This window comes from Dipteris shenzhenensis, chromosome 24 (genome assembly GCF_047967505.1).
Source record: "Dipteris shenzhenensis isolate YYH24624 ecotype China chromosome 24, Dip_SZ_1.0, whole genome shotgun sequence".
NCBI lineage: Eukaryota > Viridiplantae > Streptophyta > Polypodiopsida > Gleicheniales > Dipteridaceae > Dipteris > Dipteris shenzhenensis.
In genome coordinates, this window is record NC_141619.1 from 3,530,790 (window position 1) to 3,550,880 (window position 20,091).

Here is a 20,091-nt window from a genome sequence, read left to right on the forward strand (position 1 = left end):
CACTCCTATGGGGGAAGATTGTACCCAGCACGCTTGTTTTGTCTCTTTCGTTTGTGAGTTTTGAGAGTTTATGCATATTTTCAAAGAGTGTTGCTATGTTTTTCAAGGATTTGTAGGTTTCGCGAGCGTTTCCCATCGTAGTGGTATCAGAGCCAAGGTTTCGTCATCCATAGCACACGAAGCACAAGAACCTCGCATCTTTCGCATTGCTATCATACTAAAAGGTTGATTGATTGTGGTGATTAATTTTAAGGTTATCTTATGCTTGAAATATTTCATTACTATTGATTGTGTGAATCCAAGAGAAGAGTAATTGATCGGGTGATGGCATCTGGCAAGCATGATCCGCCATATTTTGGGCACATAGGCGCAACTCCAGTGATGCGGGGATGAATAAGGCTTATGCCTAATTTTTGATATTACAAAAGCTTATGTACATATTTGAATTTTGGAATATTAATGTCTTGGCTAAGTGAATAAACTAAAGTTAGAAAAAGCTTTATTTTTAGAAAAAGCCAGCTATTCTAGAAGGTGGATGGGCTTTCTATAAAAGGGTGTATGGAGGAAAGCATAGAGGCTTGTGTTTGATTTTTGCTCGAAAGATTTTTGGAGGAATATACATAAATACATAGGAGGTGGAAGGAGAGCACTACTCCTATGGGGGGAGATTGTACCCAGCATGCTTGTTCTGTCTCTTCTGTTTGTGAGTTTTGAGAAGTTGTGTATATTTTTGAAGAGTGTTGCTGTGTTTCTCAAGGATTTGCAGGTTTCGCGAGCGTTTCTCATCGTAGTGGTATGAAAGCCAAAGTTTCGAAATCCATAGCACGGGAAGCACACACACCTTGCGTCTTTGGCATTGCTATCATACTGAAAGGTTGATTGACTGTGGTGATTAATCCCAAGGTTATCTTATGCTTGAAATATTTCACATTAGAAAAAAAAGGGAGCTCATTTTGGGGCCTTTTAGAAGAGAGAGAAAATAGGCTCTCAACCAATCAGGAGTGGGCCAACGTAACGTTCAAAATTCAACAAAAGAATATGAAAATAAGAAAAAGAAATAGTACTATATGTTCATAGAAGCATGTCACATTAATGAGGTGATCTAATTTGAATCTTTTAAAAATTTATTTTCTGTGCAAAATTTGTGATTATGACACTGCAGACGCGTCCGGAATGGCCCAAAACCCCAAAAACGGCACTAGAAACGCTGGAATCGGACATCCGGAGGCTCGGAAATGGCCAAAAAAGACCAAAAAGTGAGATTTGCAGCAAAACGCGATTTGGCACCTTTTGAAATCAAAACGCGATTTAGCACCTTTTGAGATTTCAAAAGGTGCCAAATCGCGTTTTGCTGCAAATCGCACTTTTTGGCCTTTTTTGGCCGTTTTCGAGCCTCTGGATGTTCGATTTCAGCGTTTTTGGGGTTTTGGGCCGTTCCGGACGCGTCTGCGGTGTTAGAATCACCAAATTCTGCACAGAAAAGTGCTGCTCTTATATGAACATTGAATGTAAAGCATGTGAAAGAATATATTTATTCCTTTTCACACTGACATTTCTCACGCAAGTATCCATATTTTCTTGCTTTTGTAGAGAGAGAAAAGAGAAAATAGTGAATTTCTTACAGGGCCCCAAAATGAGCTCCCTTTTTTCCTAATGTTACTATTGATTGTGTGAATCCATGGGAAGAGTAATTGATCGGGCAATGGCATCTGGCAAGCAGGATCCGCCATGTTTTGGGCGCATAGGCGCAACTCCAGTGATATGGGGATGAATAAGGCTTATGCCTAATTTTTGATATTACAGAAGCTTATGTACATATTTGAATTTTGGAATATTAGTGGCTTGGCTAAGTGAATAAACTAAAGTTAGAAGAAGCTTTATTTTTAGAAAAAGCAGCTATTCTAGAAGGTGGATGGACCTTTTGTAAAAGGGTGCATCGAGGAAAGCACAGAGGCTTTTGTATGATTTTTGCTCGGAAGATTTTTGGAGAAATATACATAAATACAAAGGAGGTGGAAGGAGAGCACCACTGCTACGGGGGGAGATTGTACTAGCACGCTTGTTCTATGTCTTCTGTTTGAGTTTTGAGAGTTTGTCTATATTTTTGAAGAGTGTTGCTGTGTTTCTCAAGGATTTGTAGGTTTCATGAGCGTTTCCCATCGTAGTGGTATGAGAGCCAAGAATTCATCGTCCATAGCACGGGAAGCACACGCACCTTGCATCTTTTGCGTTGCTATCATACTGAAAGGTTGATTGACTATGGTGATTAATTCCAAGGTTATCTTATGCTTGAAATATTTCATTACTATTTATTATGTGAATCGAGGGAAAGAGTAATTGATTAGGCGATGGCATCTGGCAAGCAGGATCCGCCATGTTTTGGGCATGTAGGCGCAACCCCAGGGATGCAGGGATGAATAAGGCTTATACCTAATTTTTGATATTACAAAAGCTTATGTACATATTTGAATTTTAGAATATTAGTGTCTTGCACAGTGAATAAACTAAAGTTGGAAAAAGCTTTATTTTTTAAAAAAGTCAGCTATTCTAAAAGGTGGATGGGCTTTTTGTAAAAGGGTGCATGGAGGAAAGCATAGAGGCTTATCTATGATTTTTGCTCAGAAGCTTTTTGGAGAAATATACATAAATACATAGGAGGTGGAAGGAGAGAACCACTCCTATGGGGGGACATTGTACCCAGCACGCTTATTCTGGCTCTTCCGTTTGTGAGTTTTGAGAGTTTGTGCGTATTTTGGAAGAGTGTTGCCATGTTTTTCAAGGATTTGCAGGGCTCACGAGCGTTTCCCATCGCACTCATATCAGAGCCAAGGTTTCGTCGTCCATAGCATCGGAAGCACATGCACCTCGTGTCTTTTGCGTTGCTATCATACTAAAAGGTTGATTGATTCTGGTGATTAACTCCAAGGTTATCTTATGCTTAAAATATTTCATTAGTATTGATTGCATGAATCCAGGGGAAAAGTAATTGATCGAGCGATGGCATCTAGCAAGCATGATCCGCCATATTTTGGGCACATAGGTGCAACTCGAGTGATGCAGGGATGAATAAGGCTTATGCCTAATTTTTGATATTACAAAAGCTTATGTACATATTTGAATTTTGGAATTTAGAAAAAGCTTTATCTTTAGAAAAAGCTAGCTATTCTAGAAGGTGGATGGGCTTTTTGTAAAAGGGTGCATGGAGGAAAGCGCAAAGGCTTTTGTATGATTTTTTCTCGGAAGCTTTTTGGAGGAATATACATAAATACATAGGAGGTATAAGGAGAGCACCACTTCTATGGGGGAGGTTGTACCTAGCACACTTGTTTTGTCTCTTCGGTTCGTGAGTTTTGAGAGTTTGTGCATATTTTCAAAGAGTGTTGCTGTGTTTTTCACAGATTTGCAACTTTCACGAGCATTTCCCATCGCAGTGGTATCAGAGTCAAGGTTTCATCATCCATAGCATGGGAAGCACACACACCTCACGTCTTTCGTGTTGCTATCATACTGAAAGGTTGATTGATTGTGGTGATTAATTCCAAGTCTATCTTATGGTTGAAATATTTTATTACTATTGATTATGTGTTGATCGGGTGATGGCATCTGGCAAGCACGATTCGTCGTATTTTGGGAGCAAAGGCACAACTGCAGTGATGCGGGGATGAATAAGGCTTATGCCTAATTTTTGATATTACAAAAGCTTATGTACATATTTGAATTTTGGAATATTAGTGGCTTGGCTATGTGAATAAACTAAAGTTAGAAAAAGTTTTATTTTTTAAGAAAGCCAGCTATTCTAAAAGGTGGATGGGCTTTTTGTAAAAGGGTACATGGAGGAAAGCACAGAGGCTTTTGTATGATTTTTGTTGGGAAGCTTTTTGGAGGAATATACATAAATAAATAGGAGGTAGAAGGAGAGCACCACTCCTATGGGGGGATATTGTATCTAGCACGCTTGTTTTGTCTCTTCTGTTTTTGAGTTTTGAGAGTTTGTGCATATTTTCGATGAGTGTTGCTATGTTTTTCAAGGATTTGCAGCTTTCGTGAGTGTTTCTTGTCACAATGGTATAAAGCCAAGTTTTCATCATCCAAAGCATGGGAAGCACACGCACCTCGTGTCTTCGCGTTGCTATCATACTAAAAGGTTGATTGATTGTGGTGATGAATTCCAAGGTTATCTTATGCTTGAAATATTTCATTACTATTGATTGTGTGAATCCAGGGGAAGGGTAATTGATTGGGCGATGGCATCTAGCAAGCACGGCTCGCCATATTTTTGGCATGTAGGCAGAAGTCAGTGATGCAGGGATAAATAAGGCTTATGCTTAATTTTTGATATTACAAAAGCTTATGTACATATTTGAATTTTGGAATATTATTGGCTTGGCTAAGTAAATAAACTAAAGTTAGAAAAAGCTTTATTTTTAGAAAAAGCCAGCTATTCTAGAAGCTAGATGGGCTTTTTGTAAAAGGGTGAATGTAGGAAAGCATAGAGACTTTTGTATGATTTTTACTCGGAAGCTTTTTGGAGGAATATACATATATACATAGGAGCTAGAAGGAGAGCACCACTCCTATAGGGGGAGATTGTACCTAGCACACTTGTTCTGTCTCTTGCATTTTGTGAGTTTTGAATGTTTGTGCATAATTTTGAAGAGTGTTGCTGTGTTTTTCAAGGATTTGCAAGTTTCGCAAGCGTTTCCTGTCACAGTGGTATCAGAGCCAAGGTTTCATCATCCATAGCATGGGAAGCATATGCACCTCGCTCTTTCGCATTGCTATCATATTGAAAGGTTGGTTGATTATGGTGATGAATTCGAAGGTTATCTTATGCTTGAAATATGTCATTACTACTGATTGTGTGAATCCAGGGGAAGAGTAATTGATTGGGCGATGGCATCGGGCAAGCACGATCCGCCATATTTTGGGTGCGTCTCTAGTGATGCAAGGATGAATAAGGCTTATGCCTAATTTTTGATATCACAAAAGCTTTATTTTTAGAAAAAGCCAGCTATTCTAGAAGGTGGATGGGCTTTTTGTAACAAGGTGCATGGAGGAAAGCACAAAGGCTTTTGTATGATTTTTGCTCGGAAGCTTTTTGGAGGAATATACGTAAATGCATAGGAGGTGGAAGGAGAGCACCACTCCTATTGGGGGAGATTGTACCCAGCACGCTTGTTCTGTCTCTTCTGTTTGTGAGTTTTGGGACTTTGTGCATATTCTTGAAGAGTGTTGCTGTGTTTTTCAAGGATTTGTAGGTTTCACGAGCGTTTCCCATCATAGTGGTATCAGAGCCAAGGTTTCATCATCCATAGCATGGGACGCACATGCACCTCGCGTCTTTTGCGTTGCTGTCATATTGAAAGGTTGAGTGATTGTGGTGATTAATTACAAGGTTATGTTATGCTTGAAATATTTCATTACTAATAATTGTGTGAATCCAGGGGAAGAGTAATTGATTGGATGATGGCATCTAGAAGCATGATTCGGGGATGAATAAGGCTTATGCCTAATTTTTTATATTACAAAAGCTTATGTACATATTTGAATTTTGGAATATTGGTGAGTTGGCTAAGTGAATAAACTAAATTTAAAAAAAGCTTTATTTTTAGAAAAAGCTAGCTATTCTAGAAGGTGGATGGGCTTTTTGTAAAAGGGTGCATGGAGGAAAGCACAGAGGCTTTTGTATGATTTTTGCTTGGAAGCTTTTTGGAGGAGTATACATAAATACATAGGAGGTGGAAGGAGAGCACCACTCCTATAGGGGGAGATTGTACCCAGCACGCTTGTTCTATCTCTTCCATTTGTGAGTTTTGAGAGTTTGTGTGTATTTTCGAAGAGTCTTGTTGTGTTTTTCAAGGATTTGCAGGTTTCACGAGCATTTCCCCTCGTAGTGGTATCATAGCCAATGTTTCATCATCCATAGCACAAGAAGCGCATGCGCTTGAAATATTTCATTATTATTGATTGTGTGAATCTAGGGAAAGAGTAATTGATCGATCGATGGCATCTAGTAGGCAGGATCTACCATATTTGGGGCACGTAGATGCAGCTCCAGTGATGCGAGGATGAATAAGGCTTATGCCTAATTTTTTATAGTACAAAAGTTGATGGTCTTTCACGTTTCTAGCATACTGAAAGTTTGATTGATTGTGGTGATGAATTCCAAGGTTATCTTATGCTTGAAATATGTCATTACTACTGATTGTGTGAATCCAAGGGAAGAGTAATTGATCGGGCGATGGAATCTAGCAAGCACAATCTGCCATATTTTGGGTGCGTAGGCACAGCTCCAGTGATGCAGGGATGAATAATGCTTATGCCTAATTTTTGATATTACAAAAGCTTATGTACATATTTGAATTGCAAAATATTGGTGGCTTCGCTAAGTGAATAAACTAAAGTTAGAAAAAGCTTTATTTTAAGAAAAAGCCAACTATTCTAGAAGATGGATGGGCTTTTTGTAATAGGGTGCATGGAGGAAAGCACAGAGGCTTTTGTATGATTTTTGCTCGAAAGCTTTTTGGAGGAATATACGTAAATGCATAGGAGGTCGAAGGAGAGCACCACTCCTATTGGGGGAGATTGTACCATGCACGCTTGTTTTGTCTCTTCCGTTTGTAAGTTTTGGGACTTTGTGCATATTTTCGAAGAGTGTTGCTATGTTTTTCAAGGATTTGCAGGTTTCACGAGCGTTTCGCATCACAGTGGTATCAGAGCCAAGGTTTCATCATCCATAACACAGGAAGCACACGCACCTTGCATCTTTTGTGTTGCTATCATATTGAAAGGTTGAGTGATTGTGGTGATTAATTACAAGGTTATCTTATGTTTGAAATATTTCATTACTATTAATTCTGTGAATCTAGGGGAAGAGTAATTGATTGGAGGACGGTATCTACAAGCACGATCTGCTATATTTTGGGGGCATAGGCATAGCTGCAGTGATGCGGGGATGAACAACGCTTATGCCTAATTTTTTATATTTATGTATATTCCTCCAAAAAGCTTCCGAGAAAAAAATCATACAAAAGCCTCTGTGCTTTCCTCCATAGGAGGTTAAAGGAGAGCACCACTCCTATGGGGGGAGATTGTACCTAGCACGCTTGTTCTATCTCTTCAATTTGTGAGTTTTGAGAGTTTGTGCGTATTTTTGAAGAGTGTTGCTGTGTTTTTCAAGGATTTGCATGTTTCCCGAGCGTTTCCCATCGCAGTGGTATCAGAGCCAAGGTCTCGTCATCCATAGCATGGGAAGTACATGCACCTCACGTCTTTCACCTTGCTATCATACTGAAAAGTTGATTGATTGTGGTGATGAATTCCAAGGTTATCTTATGCTTGAAATTGTCATTACTACTGATTGTGTGAATCCAGGGGAGGAGTAATTGATCGGATGATGGCACCTCGCAAGCACGATCTGCCATATTTTGGGTGCATAGGCATAGCTCCAGTGATGCAAGGATGAATAAGGCTTATGCCTAATTTTTGATATTACAAAAGCTTATGTACATATTTGAATTGCGGAATATTGGTGGCTTGGCTAAGTGAATACACTAAAGTTAGAGAAAGCTTTATTTTTAGAAAAAGGTAGGTATTCTAGAAGGTTGATGGGCTTTTTGTAACAGGGTGCATGGAGGAAAGCACAGAGGCTTTTGTATGATTTTTGCTCGAAAGCTTTTTGGAGGAATATACATAAATACATAGGAGGTGGAAGGAGAGCACCACTCCTATGGCGGGAGATTATAACTTGCACGCTTGTACTCTCTCTTCCATTTGTGAGTTTTGAGAGTTTGTGCATATTTTCGAAGAGTGTTGCTGTGTTTTTCAAGAATTTGTAGCTTTCGCGAGTGTCTCCCATCGCAGTGGTATCAGAGCCAAGGTTTCGTCATCCATAGCATGGGAAGTTCGAAGAGTGTTGCTCTGTTTTTCAAGGATTTGCAGGTTTCGTGATCGTTTCCCCTTGCAGTGGTATCAGAGCCAAGGTTTCATCATCCATAGCACAGGAAGCATCTTTCGCGTTGCTATCATATTGAAAGGTTGATTGATTCTGGTGATTAATTCCAAGGTTATCTTTAGAGTTTGTGCATATTTTTGAAGAGTGTTGCTATGTTTTTATGGCATTTGCAGGTTTTGCGAGCGTTTCCCAATATAGTGGTATCAGAGCCAAGGTTTCGTCGTCCATAGCACGATAAGCTCACGCACCTCACGTCTTCCGCGTTGCTATCATACTGAAAGGTTGATGGATTGTGGTGATTAATTCCAAGGTTATCTTATGCTTGAAATATTTCATTACTATTGATTGTGTGAATCCAAGGGAAGAGTAATTGATCGAGCGATGGCATCTGGCATGCATGATTTGCCATATTTTGGACACGTAGGTGCAGCTCCAGTGATGCGAGGATGAATTAGGCTTATGGCTAATTTTTAATATTACAAAAGTGGCTTGGCTAAGTGAATAAACTAAAGTTAGAAAAAACTTTATTTTCGAAAAAAGCCAGCTATTCTAGAAGGTGGATGGGCTTTTTGTAAAAGAGTGCATGGAGGAAAGCACAGAGGCTTTTGTATGGTTTTTGCTCGAAAGCTTTTTGGAGGAATATACATAAATACATAGGAGGTGGAAGGAGAGCACCACTCCGCACCTCACGTCTTTCGCGTTGCTATCATACTGAAAGGTTGATTGATTGTGGTGATTAATTACCAGGTTATCTTATGCTTGAAATATTTCATTACTATTGATTGTGTGAATCCACCAGGGGAAGAGTATTTGATCAGGTGATGGCATCTGGCAAGCACGATCCACCATATTTTGGCCATGTAGGCACAGCTCCAGTGATGTGGGGATGAGTAAGGCTTATGCCTAATTTTTGATATCATGAAAGCTTATGTACATATTTAAATTTTGGAATATTAGAGGCTTGGCTAAGTGAATAAACTAAAGTTAGAAAGAAAAAGCCAGCTATTCTAGAAGGTGGATGGGCTTTTTGTAAAAGGGTGCATGGAGGAAAGCACAAAGGCTTTTTAATGATTTTCTCTCGAAAGGTTTTTGGAGGAATATACATAAATACATAGGTGGAAGGAGAGAACCACTCCTATGGGAGGGGATTGTACCTAGCACGCTTGTTCTATCTCTTCTGTTTGTGAGTTTTGAGAGTTTGTGCATATTTTAGAAAAGTGTTGCTGTGTTTTTCAAGGATTTGCATGTTTCGTGAGCATTTCCCATCGCAGTGGTATCAGAACCAAGGTCTCATTGTCCATAGCATGAGAAGCACATGCACCTCATGTCTTTGACGTTGCTATCATACTGAAAGGTTGATTGATTGTGGTGATGAATTCCAAGGTTATCTTATGCTTGAAATATGTCATTAATACTGATTGTGTGAATCCAGGGGAAGAGTAATTGATGGGGCGATGGCATCTGGCAAGCATGATCTGCCATATTTTGGGTGCGTAGGCACAGCTCCAATGATGCAGGGATGAATAAGGCTTATGATTGATTTTTGATATTACAAAAGCTTATGTACATACTTGAATTTTTGAATATTGATTGTGTGCATGGGCTCTTTGTAAAAGAGTGCATGGAGGAAAGCACAGAGGCTTTTGTATGATTTTTGCTTGGAATCTTTTTGGAGGAATATACATAAATACATGGGAGGTGGAAGGAGAGCACCACTTCTATGGGGGGAGATTGTACCCAGCACGCTTGTTCTATCTCTTTTGAGAGTTTGTGCGTATTTTCAAAGAGTGTTGCTGTGTTTTTCAAGGATTTGCAAGTTTTGTGAGCATTTCCTATCACAGTGGTGTCATAGCCAAGGTTTCATCATCCATAGCATGGGAAGCACATGCACCTCACTCTTACGCATTGCTATCATACTGAAAGGTTGGTTGATTATGGTGATGAATTCCAAGGTTATCTTATGCTTGAAATATGTCATTACTACTGATTGTGTAAATCCAGGGGAAGAGTAATTGATTGGGTGATGGCATCGGGCAAACACGATCCGCCATATTTTGGGTGCGTCTCCAGTGATGCAAGGATGAATAAGGCTTATGTCTAATTTTTCATATTACAAAAGCTTATGTACATATTTGAATTCCGAAATATTGGTAGCTTGGCTAAGTGAATAAACTAAAGTTAGAAAAAGCTTTATTTTTAAAAAAAGCCAGCTATTCTAGAAGGTGGATGGGGTTTTTGTAACAAGGTGCATGGAGGAAAGCACAAAGGCTTTTGTATGTTTTTTGCTCGGAAGCTTTTTGGAGGAATATACGTAAATGCATAGGAGGTGGAAGGAGAGCACCACTCCTATTGGGGGAGATTGTACCCAGCACGCTTGTTCTGTCTCTTCCGTTTGTGAGTTTTGGGACTTTGTGCATATTCTTGAAGAGTGTTGCTATGCTTTTCAAGGATTTGTAGGTTTCACGAGTGTTTCCCATCGTAGTGGTATTAGAGCCAAGGTTTTGTCATCCATAGCAGGGGAAGCACACGCACCTCGCGTCTTTTGCGTTGCTGTCATATTGAAAGGTTGAGTGATTGTGGTGATTAATTACAAGGTCATCTTATGCTTAAAATATTTCACTACTAATAATTGTGTGAATCCAGGGGAAGAGGAATTGATTGGATGATGGCATCTAGAAGCACGATGAATAAGGCTTATGCCTAATTTTTTATATTACAAAAGCTTATGTACATATTTAAATTTTGGAATATTGGTGAGTTGGCTAAGTAAATAAACTAAATTTAAAAAAAGCTTTATTTTTAGAAAAAGCCAGCTATTCTAGAAGTTGGATGGGCTTTTTGTAAAAGGATGCATGGAGGAAAGCACAGAGGCTTTTGTTGTATGATTTTTGCTTGGAAGCTTTTTGGAGGAGTATACATAAATACATAGGAGGTGGAAGGAAAGCACCACTCCTATAGGGGGAGATTGTACCTAGCACGCTTGTTCTGTCTCTTCCATTTGTATATTTTGAGAGATTTGCAGGTTTCACGAGCATTTCCCCTCGTAGTGGTATCATAGCCAAAGTTTCATCATCCATGGCATGGGAAGCACATGCGCTTGAAATATTTCATTATTATTGATTGTGTGAATCCAGGGAAAGAGTAATTGATCGATTGATGGCATCTAGTAGGCAGGATCTGCCATATTTGGGGCACGTAGATGCAGCTCCAGTGATGCGAGGATGAATAAGGCTTATGCCTAATTTCTTATATTACAAAAGTTGATGGTCTTTCATGTTGCTATCATACTGAAAGGTTGATTGATTGTGGTGATGAATTCCAAGGTTATCTTATGCTTGAAATATGTCATTACTACTGATTGTGTGAATCCAAGGGAAGAGTAATTGATCGGGCGATGGCATCTGGCAAGCACAATCCGCCATATTTTGGGTGCGTAGGCATAGCTCCAGTGATGCAGGGATGAATAATGCTCATGCCTAATTTTTGATATTACAAAAGCTTATGTACATAGTTGAATTGCGGAATATTGGTGGCTTCGCTAAGTGAAAAAACTAAAGTTCGAAAAAGCTTTATTTTTAGAAAAATCCAGCTATTCTAGAAGGTGGATGGGCTTTTTCTAATAGGGTGCATGGAGGAAAGCACAGAGGCTTTTGTATGATTTTTGCTCGGAAGCTTTTTGGAGGAATATACGTAAATGCATAGGAGGTGGAAGCAGAGCACCACTCCTATTGGGGGAGATTGTACCGTGCACGCTTGTTTTGTCTCTTCCGTTTGTAAGTTTTGGGACTTTGTGCATATTTTCGAAGAGTGTTGCTGTGTTTTGCAAGGATTTGTAGGTTTCACGAGCGTTTCCCATCACAGTGGTATCAGAGCCAAGGTTTCATCATCCATAACACAGGAAGCACACACACCTTGCATCTTTTGTGTTGCTATCATATTGAAAGGTTGAGTGATTGTGGTGACTAATTACAAGGTTATCTTATGTTTGAAATATTTCATTACTATTAATTGTGTGAATCTAGGGGAACAGTAATTGATTGGAGGACGGCATCTCCAAGCACGATCTGTTGTATTTTGGGAGCATAGGCACAGCTGCAATGATGCGGGAATGAACAAGGCTTATGCCTAATTTTTTATATTTATGTATATTCCTCCAAAAATCTTCCGAGCCAAAATTCATACAAAAGCCTTTGTGCTTTCCTCCATAATAGGTTAAAGGACAGCACCACTGCTATGGGGGGAGATTGTACCTAGCACGCTTGTTCTATCTCTTCAATTTGTGAGTTTTGAGAGTTTGTGCGTATTTTCGAAGAGTGTTGCTATGTTTTTCAAGGATTTGCATGTTTCCCGAGCGTTTCCCATCACAGTGGTATCAGAGCCAAGGTCTCGTCATCCATAGCACGAGAAGCACACGCACCTTACGTCTTTCACGTTGCTATCATACTGAAAAGTTGATTGATTGTGGTGATGAATTCCAAGGTTATCTTATGCTTGAAATTGTCATTACTACTGATTGTGTGAATCCAGGGGAGGAGTAATTGATCGGATGATGGCACCTCGCAAGCACGATTTGCCATATTTTGGGTGCATAGGCATAGCTCCAGTGATGCAAGGATGAATAAGGCTTATGCCTAATTTTTGATATTACAAAAGCTTATGTACATATTTGAATTGCGGAATATTGGTGGCTTGGCTAAGTGAATACACTAAAGTTAGAGAAAGCTTTATTTTTAGAAAAAGGTAGGTATTCTAGAAGGTTGATGGGCTTTTTGTAACAGGGTGCATGGAGGAAAGCACAGAGGCTTTTGTATGATTTTTGCTCGAAAGCTTTTTGGAGGAATATACATAAATACATAGGAGGTGGAAGGAGAGCACCACTCCTATGGCGGGAGATTATAACTTGCACGCTTGTACTCTCTCTTCCATTTGTGAGTTTTGAGAGTTTGTGCATATTTTCGAAGAGTGTTGCTGTGTTTTTCAAGAATTTGTAGCTTTCGCGAGTGTCTCCCATCGCAGTGGTATTAGAGCCAAGGTTTCATCATCCATAGCACGGGAAGTTCGAAGAGTGTTGCTCTGTTTTTCAAGGATTTGTAGGTTTCACGATCGTTTCCCCTTGCAGTGGTATCAGAGCCAAGGTTTCATCATCCATAGCACAGGAAGCATCTTTCGCGTTGCTATCATATTGAAAGGTTAATTGATTTTGGTGATTAATTCCAAGGTTATCTTATGCTTGAAATATTTCATTACCATTGATTGTGTGAATCCAGGTGAAGAGTAATTGATCGGGTGATGGCATTTGGCAAGCATGATCCCCCATATTTTGCGCACGTAGGTGCATCTCCAGGGATGTGGGGATGAATAAGGCTTATGCCTAATTTTTAATATTACAAAAGATTACGTACATATTTGAATTTTGGAATATTAGTGGCTTGGCTAAGTGAATAAACCAAAGTTAGAACAAGATTTATTTTTAGAAAAAGCGAGCTATCCTAGAAGGTGGATGGGCTTTTTGTAAAGCACAGAGGCTTTTGTATGATTTTTTCTTGGAATCATTTTGGAGGAATAAACATAAATACATGGGAGGTGGAAGGAGAGCACCACTCCTATGGAGGGAGATTGTACCCAGCACGCTTGTTATGTCTCTTTTGAGAGTTTGTGCGTATTTTTGAAGAGTGTTGATATGTTTTTCAAGCATTTGCATGTTTTGCGAGCGTTTCCCAATATAGTGGTATCAGAGCCAAGGTTTCGACGTCCATAGCACGGGAAGCACATGCACCTCACGTCTTTCACGTTGCTATCATACTGAAAGGTTGATGGATTGTGGTGATTAATTCCAAGGTTATCTTATGCTTGAAATATTTCATTATTATTGATTGTGTGAATCCAAGGGAAGAGTAATTGATCAAGCGATGGCATCTGGCACGCATGATTTGCCATATTTTGGACACGTAGGTGCAGCTCCAGTGATGCGGGGATGAATAAGGCTTATGCGTAATTTTTAATATTACAAAAGCTTATGTACATATGTGAATTTTGGAATATTAGTGGCTTGGCTAAGTGAATAAACTAAAGTTAGAAAAAACTTTATTTTTGGAAAAAGCCAGCTATTCTAGAAGGTGGATGGGCTTTTTGTAAAAGAGTGCATGGAGGAAAGCACAGAGGCTTTTGTATGGTTTTTGCTCGAAAGATTTTTGGAGGAATATACATAAATACATAGGAGGTGGAAGGAGAGCACCACTCCGCACCTCGCGTCTTTCGCATTGCTATCATACTGAAAGGTTGATTGATTGTGGTGATTAATTCCAAGGTTATCTTATGCTTGAAATATTTCATTACTATTGATTGTGTGAATCCAGGGGAAGAGTAATTGATCAGGTGATGGCATCTGGCAAGCACGATCTGCCATATTTTGGCTGCATAGGCACATCTCCAGTGATGCAGAGATGAATAAGGCTTATGCCTAATTTTTGATATTACGAAAGCTTATGTACATATTTATATTTTGGAATATTAGGGGCTTGGCTAAGTGAATAAACTAAAGTTAGAAAGAAAAAGCCAGCTATTCTAGAAGGTGGATGGGCTTTTTGTAAAAGGGTGCATGGAGGAAAGCACAAAGGCTTTTTTATGATTTCCTCTCGGAAGCTTTTTGGAGGAATATACATAAATACATAGGTGGAAGGAGAGAACCACTCCTATGGGAGGGGATTGTACCTAGCACGCTTGTTCTATCTCTTCCATTTGTGAGTTTTGAGAGTTTGTGCATATTTTAGAAAAGTGTTGTTGTGTTTTTCAAGGATTTGCATGTTTCGTGAGCGTTTCCCATTGCAAGCATGATCCGCCATATTTTGGGTGCGTAGGCACAGTTCCAATGATGCAGGGATGAATAAGGCTTATGCTTGATTTTTGATATTACAAAAGCTTATGTACATATTTGAATTTTTGAATATTGTTGGGTTGGCTAAGTGAATAAACTAAATTAAAAAAAAGCTTTATTTTTAGAAAAAGCCTACTATTCTAGAAGGTGGATGGGCTTTTTGTAAAAGGGTGCATGGAGGAAAGCACAGAGGCTTTTGTATGATTTTTGCTCGGAAGCTGGTGCGTAGGCACAGCTCCAGTGATGTAGGGATGAATAAGTCTTATGCCTAATTTTTGATATTACAAAAGCTTATGTAGATATTTGAATTGCAGAATATTGTTGGCTTGGCCAAGTGAATAAACTAAAGTTAGAAAGAGCTTTATTTTTTGAAAAAGCCAGCTATTCTAGAAGGTGGATGGGCTTTTTGTAACAAGGTGCATGGAGGAAAGGAGAGAGGCTTTTGTATGATTTTTGCTCGGAAGCTTTTTAGAGGAATATACATAAATACATAGGAGGTGGAAGGAGAGCACCACTCCTATGGCGGGAGATTGTACCCAGCACGCTTGTTCTGTCTCTTCCATTTGTGAGTTTTGAGAGTTTGTGCGTATTTTTGAAGAGTGTTGCTGTGTTTTTCAAGGATTCGCAGGTTTCGTGAGTGTTTCCCATCGCAATGGTATCAGAGCCAAGGTTTCATCATCCATAGCATGGGAAGTTCGAAGAGTGTTGTTATGTTTTTCAAGGATTTGTAGGTTTTGCAAGCGTTTCCCATCACAATGGTATCAGAGCCAAGGTTTCGTCATCCATAGCATGGAAAGCACACAGACCTTGCGTCTTTCACGTTGCTGTCATACTGAAAGGTTGATTGATTGTGGTGATTAATTCCAACGTTATCTTATGCTTGAAATATTTTATACTATTGATTGTGTGAATCTAGGGGAAGAGTAATTGATTAGGCATTGGCATTTGGCAAGCATGATCCGCCATATTTTGGGTGGGTAGGCACAGCTCCAGTGATGCGGGGATGATTAAGGCTTATGCCTAATTTTTAATATTACAAAAGCTTATGTACATAATTAAATTTTGGAATATTAGTAGCTTGGCTAAGTGAATAAACTAAAGTTAGAAAAAGATTTATTTTTAGGAAAAGCCAGCTATTCTGGAAGGTGGATGGGCTTCTGGTAAAAGAGTGCATAGAGGAAAGCACAGAGGCTTTTGTATGATTTTTGCTTGGAATCTTTTTGGAGGAATATACATACATACATAGGAGGTGGAAGGAGAGCACCACTCCTATTAGGGGAGATTGTACCCAGCACGCTTGTTCTGTCTCTTCTGTTTGTAAGCTTTGGGAATTTGTGCATATTTTCGAAGAGTGTTGCTATGTTTTTCAAGGATTTGTAGGTTTCATGAGCATTGCACATCGCAGTGGTATCAAAGCCAAGGTTTCATCGTCCATAGCACGGGAAGCACACGCACCTCGCGTCTTTTGCGTTGCTATCATATTGAAAGTTTGGGTGATTGTGGTGATTAATTACAAGGTTATCTTATGGTTGAAATATTTCGTTACTATTAATTGTGTGAACCAGGGAAGGAGTAATTGATTGGACGATGGCATCTTCAAGCATGATCCAGTATATTTTGGCCACGTAGGCACAGCTCCAGTGATGCGGAGATGAATAAGGCTTATGCCGAATTTTTTATATTACAAAAGCTTATGTACATATCTGAAATTTGGAATATTGGTGGGTTGCGGGTTTCTCATTGCAGTGGTATTAGAGCCAAGGTTTCATCGTCCATAGCACGGGAAGCTTTTATTTTGGAAAAAGGCTCATTACTATTGATTGTGTGGATGGGCTCTTTGTAAAAGAGTGCATCGAGGAAAGCACAGAGGCTTTTGTATGATTTTTGCTTGGAATCTTTTTGGAGGAATATACATAAATACATGGGAGGTGGAAGGAGAGCACCACTCCTATGGGGGGAGATTGTACCCAGCACGCTTGTTCTATCTCTTTTGAGAGTTTGTGCATATTTTGAAAGAGTGTTGCTGTGTTTTTCAAGGATTTGCAAGTTTTGCGAGCGTTTCCTGTCACAGTGGTATTAGAGCCAAGGTTTCGTCATCCATAGCATGGGAAGCACATGCACCTCACTCTTTCGCATCACTACCATACTAAAAGGTTGATTGATTATGGTGATGAATTCCAAGGTTATCTTATGCTTGAAATATGTCATTACTACTGATTGTGTGAATCCAGGGGAAGAGTAATTGATTGGGCGATGGCATCGGGCAAGCACAATCCGCCATATTTTGGGTGCGTCTCCAGTGATGTAAGGATGAATAAGGCTTATGCCTAATTTTTTATATTACAAAAGCTTATGTACATATTTGAATTGTGGAATATTGGTGGCTTGGCTAAGTGAATAAACTAAAAATAGAAAAAGCTGTATTTTTAGAAAAAGCCAGCTATTCTAGAAGGTGGATGGGGTTTTTGTAACAAGGTCCATGGAGAAAAGCATAAAGGCTTTTGTATGTTTTTTGCTCGGAAGCTTTTTGGAGAAATATACATAAATGAATAGGAGGTGGAAGGAGAGCACCACTCCTATTGGGGGAGATTGTACCCAGCACGCTTGTTCTGTCTCTTCCGTTTGTGAGTTTTGGGACTTTGTGCATATTCTTGAAGAGTGTTGCTGTGTTTTTCAAGGATTTGCAGGTTTCACGAGCGTTTCCCATCGTAGTGGTATCAGAGCCAATGTTTCGTCATCCATAGCATGGGAAGCACATGCACCTCGCGTCTTTTGCGTTGCTGTCATATTGAAAGGTTGAGTGATTGTGGTGATTAATTACAAGGTTATCTTATGCTTGAAATATTTCATTACTAATAATTGTGTGAATCCAGGGGAAGAGTAATTGATTGGATGATGGCATTTAGAAGCACGATCCGGGGATGAATAAGGTTATGCCTAATTTTTTATCTTACAAAAGCTTATGTACATATTTGAATTTTGGAATATTGGTGAGTTGGCTAAGTGAATAAACTAAATTTAAAAAAAGCTTTATTTTTAGAAAAAGTCAGCATTCTAGAAGGTGGATGGGCTTTTTCTAAAAGGGTGCATGGAGGAAAGCACAGAGGTTTTTGTATGATTTTTCCTTGGAAGCTTTTTGGAGGAGTATACATAAATACATAGGAGGTGGAAGGAAAGCACCACTCCTATAGGGGGAGATTGTACCCAGCACGCTTGTTCTGTCTCTTCCATTTGTGAGTTTTGAGAGTTTGTGTGTATTTTCGAAGAGTGTAATTGTGTTTTTCAAGGATTTGCAGGTTTTACGAGCGTTTCCCCTTGTAGTGGTATCATAGCCAAAGTTTCATCGTCCATAGCACATGCGCTTGAAATATTTCATTATTATTGATTGTGTGAATCTAGGGAAAGAGTAATTGATCGATCGATGGCATCTAGTAGGTAGGATCTTCAATATTTGGGGCACGTAGATGTAGCTCCAGTGATGTGGGGATGAATAAGGCTTATGCCTAATTTCTTATATTATAAAAGTTGATGGTCTTTCACATTGCTATCATACTGAAAGGTTGATTGATTGTGGTGATGAATTCCAAGGTTTTCTTATGCTTGAAATATGTCATTACTACTGATTGTGTGAATCCAAGGGAAGAGTAATTGATCGGGCGATGGCATCTGGCAAGCACAATCCGCCATATTTTGGGTGCATAGGCACAGCTCCAGTGATGCAGGGATGAATAATGCTTATACCTAATTTTTGATATTACAAAAGCTTATGTACATATTTGAATTGCGGAATATTGGTAGATTCGCTAAATGAATAGACTAAAGTTCGAAAAAGCTTTATTTTTAGAAAAAGCCAACTATTCTAGAAGGTGGATGGGCTTTTTGTAATAGGGTGCATGGAGGAAAGCACAGAGGCATGGGAAGCACATGCGCTTGAAATATTTCATTATTATTGATTGTGTGAATCCAGGGAAAGAGTAATTGATCGATTGATGGCATCTAGTAGGCAGGATCTGCCATATTTGGGGCACGTAGATGCAGCTCCAGTGATGCGAGGATGAATAAGGCTTATGCCTAATTTCTTATATTACAAAAGTTGATGGTCTTTCATGTTGCTATCATACTGAAAGGTTGATTGATTGTGGTGATGAATTCCAAGGTTATCTTATGCTTGAAATATGTCATTACTACTGATTGTGTGAATCCAAGGGAAGAGTAATTGATCGGGCGATGGCATCTGGCAAGCACAATCCGCCATATTTTGGGTGCGTAGGCATAGCTCCAGTGATGTAGGGATGAATAATGCTCATGCCTAATTTTTGATATTACAAAAGCTTATGTACATAGTTGAATTGCGGAATATTGGTGTCTTCGCTAAGTGAATAAACTAAAGTTCGAAAAAGCTTTATTTTTAGAAAAATCCAGCTATTCTAGAAGGTGGATGGGCTTTTTGTAATAGGGTGCATGGAGGAAAGCACAGAGGCTTTTGTATGATTTTTGCTCGGAAGCTTTTTGGAGGAATATACGTAAATGCATAGGAGGTGGAAGGAGAGCACCACTCCTATTGGGGGAGATTGTACCGTGCATGCTTGTTTTGTCTCTTCCGTTTGTAAGTTTTGAGACTTTGTGCATATTTTCGAAGTGTTGCTATGTTTTTCAAGAATTTGTAGGTTTCACGAGCGTTTCCCATCACAGTGGTATCAGATCCAAGGTTTCGTCATCCATAACACAGGAAGCACACACACCTTGCGTCTTTTGTGTTGCTATCATATTGAAAGGTTGAGTGATTGTCATGATTAATTACAAGGTTATCTTATGTTTGAAATATTTCATTACTATTAATTGTGTGAATCTAGGGGAAGAGTAATTGATTGGAGGACGGCATCTACAAGCACGATCTGCTGTATTTTGGGGGCATAGGCACAGCTGCAGTGATGCGGGGATGAACAAGGCTTATGCCTTATTTTTTATATTTATGTATATTCCTCCAAAAAGCTTCCGAGCAAAAAATTCATACAAAAGCCTCTGTGCTTTCCTCCATAGGAGGTTAAAGGAGAGCACCACTCCTATGGGGGGAGATTGTACCTAGCACGCTTGTTCTATCTCTTCAATTTGTGAGTTTTGAGAGTTTGTGCGTATGTTCGAAGAGTGTTGCTGTGTTTTTCAAGGATTTGCATGTTTCCCGAGCATTTCCCATCACAGTGGTATCAGAGCCAAGGTCTCTTCATCCATAGCACGGGAAGCACATGCACCTCATGTCTTTAAA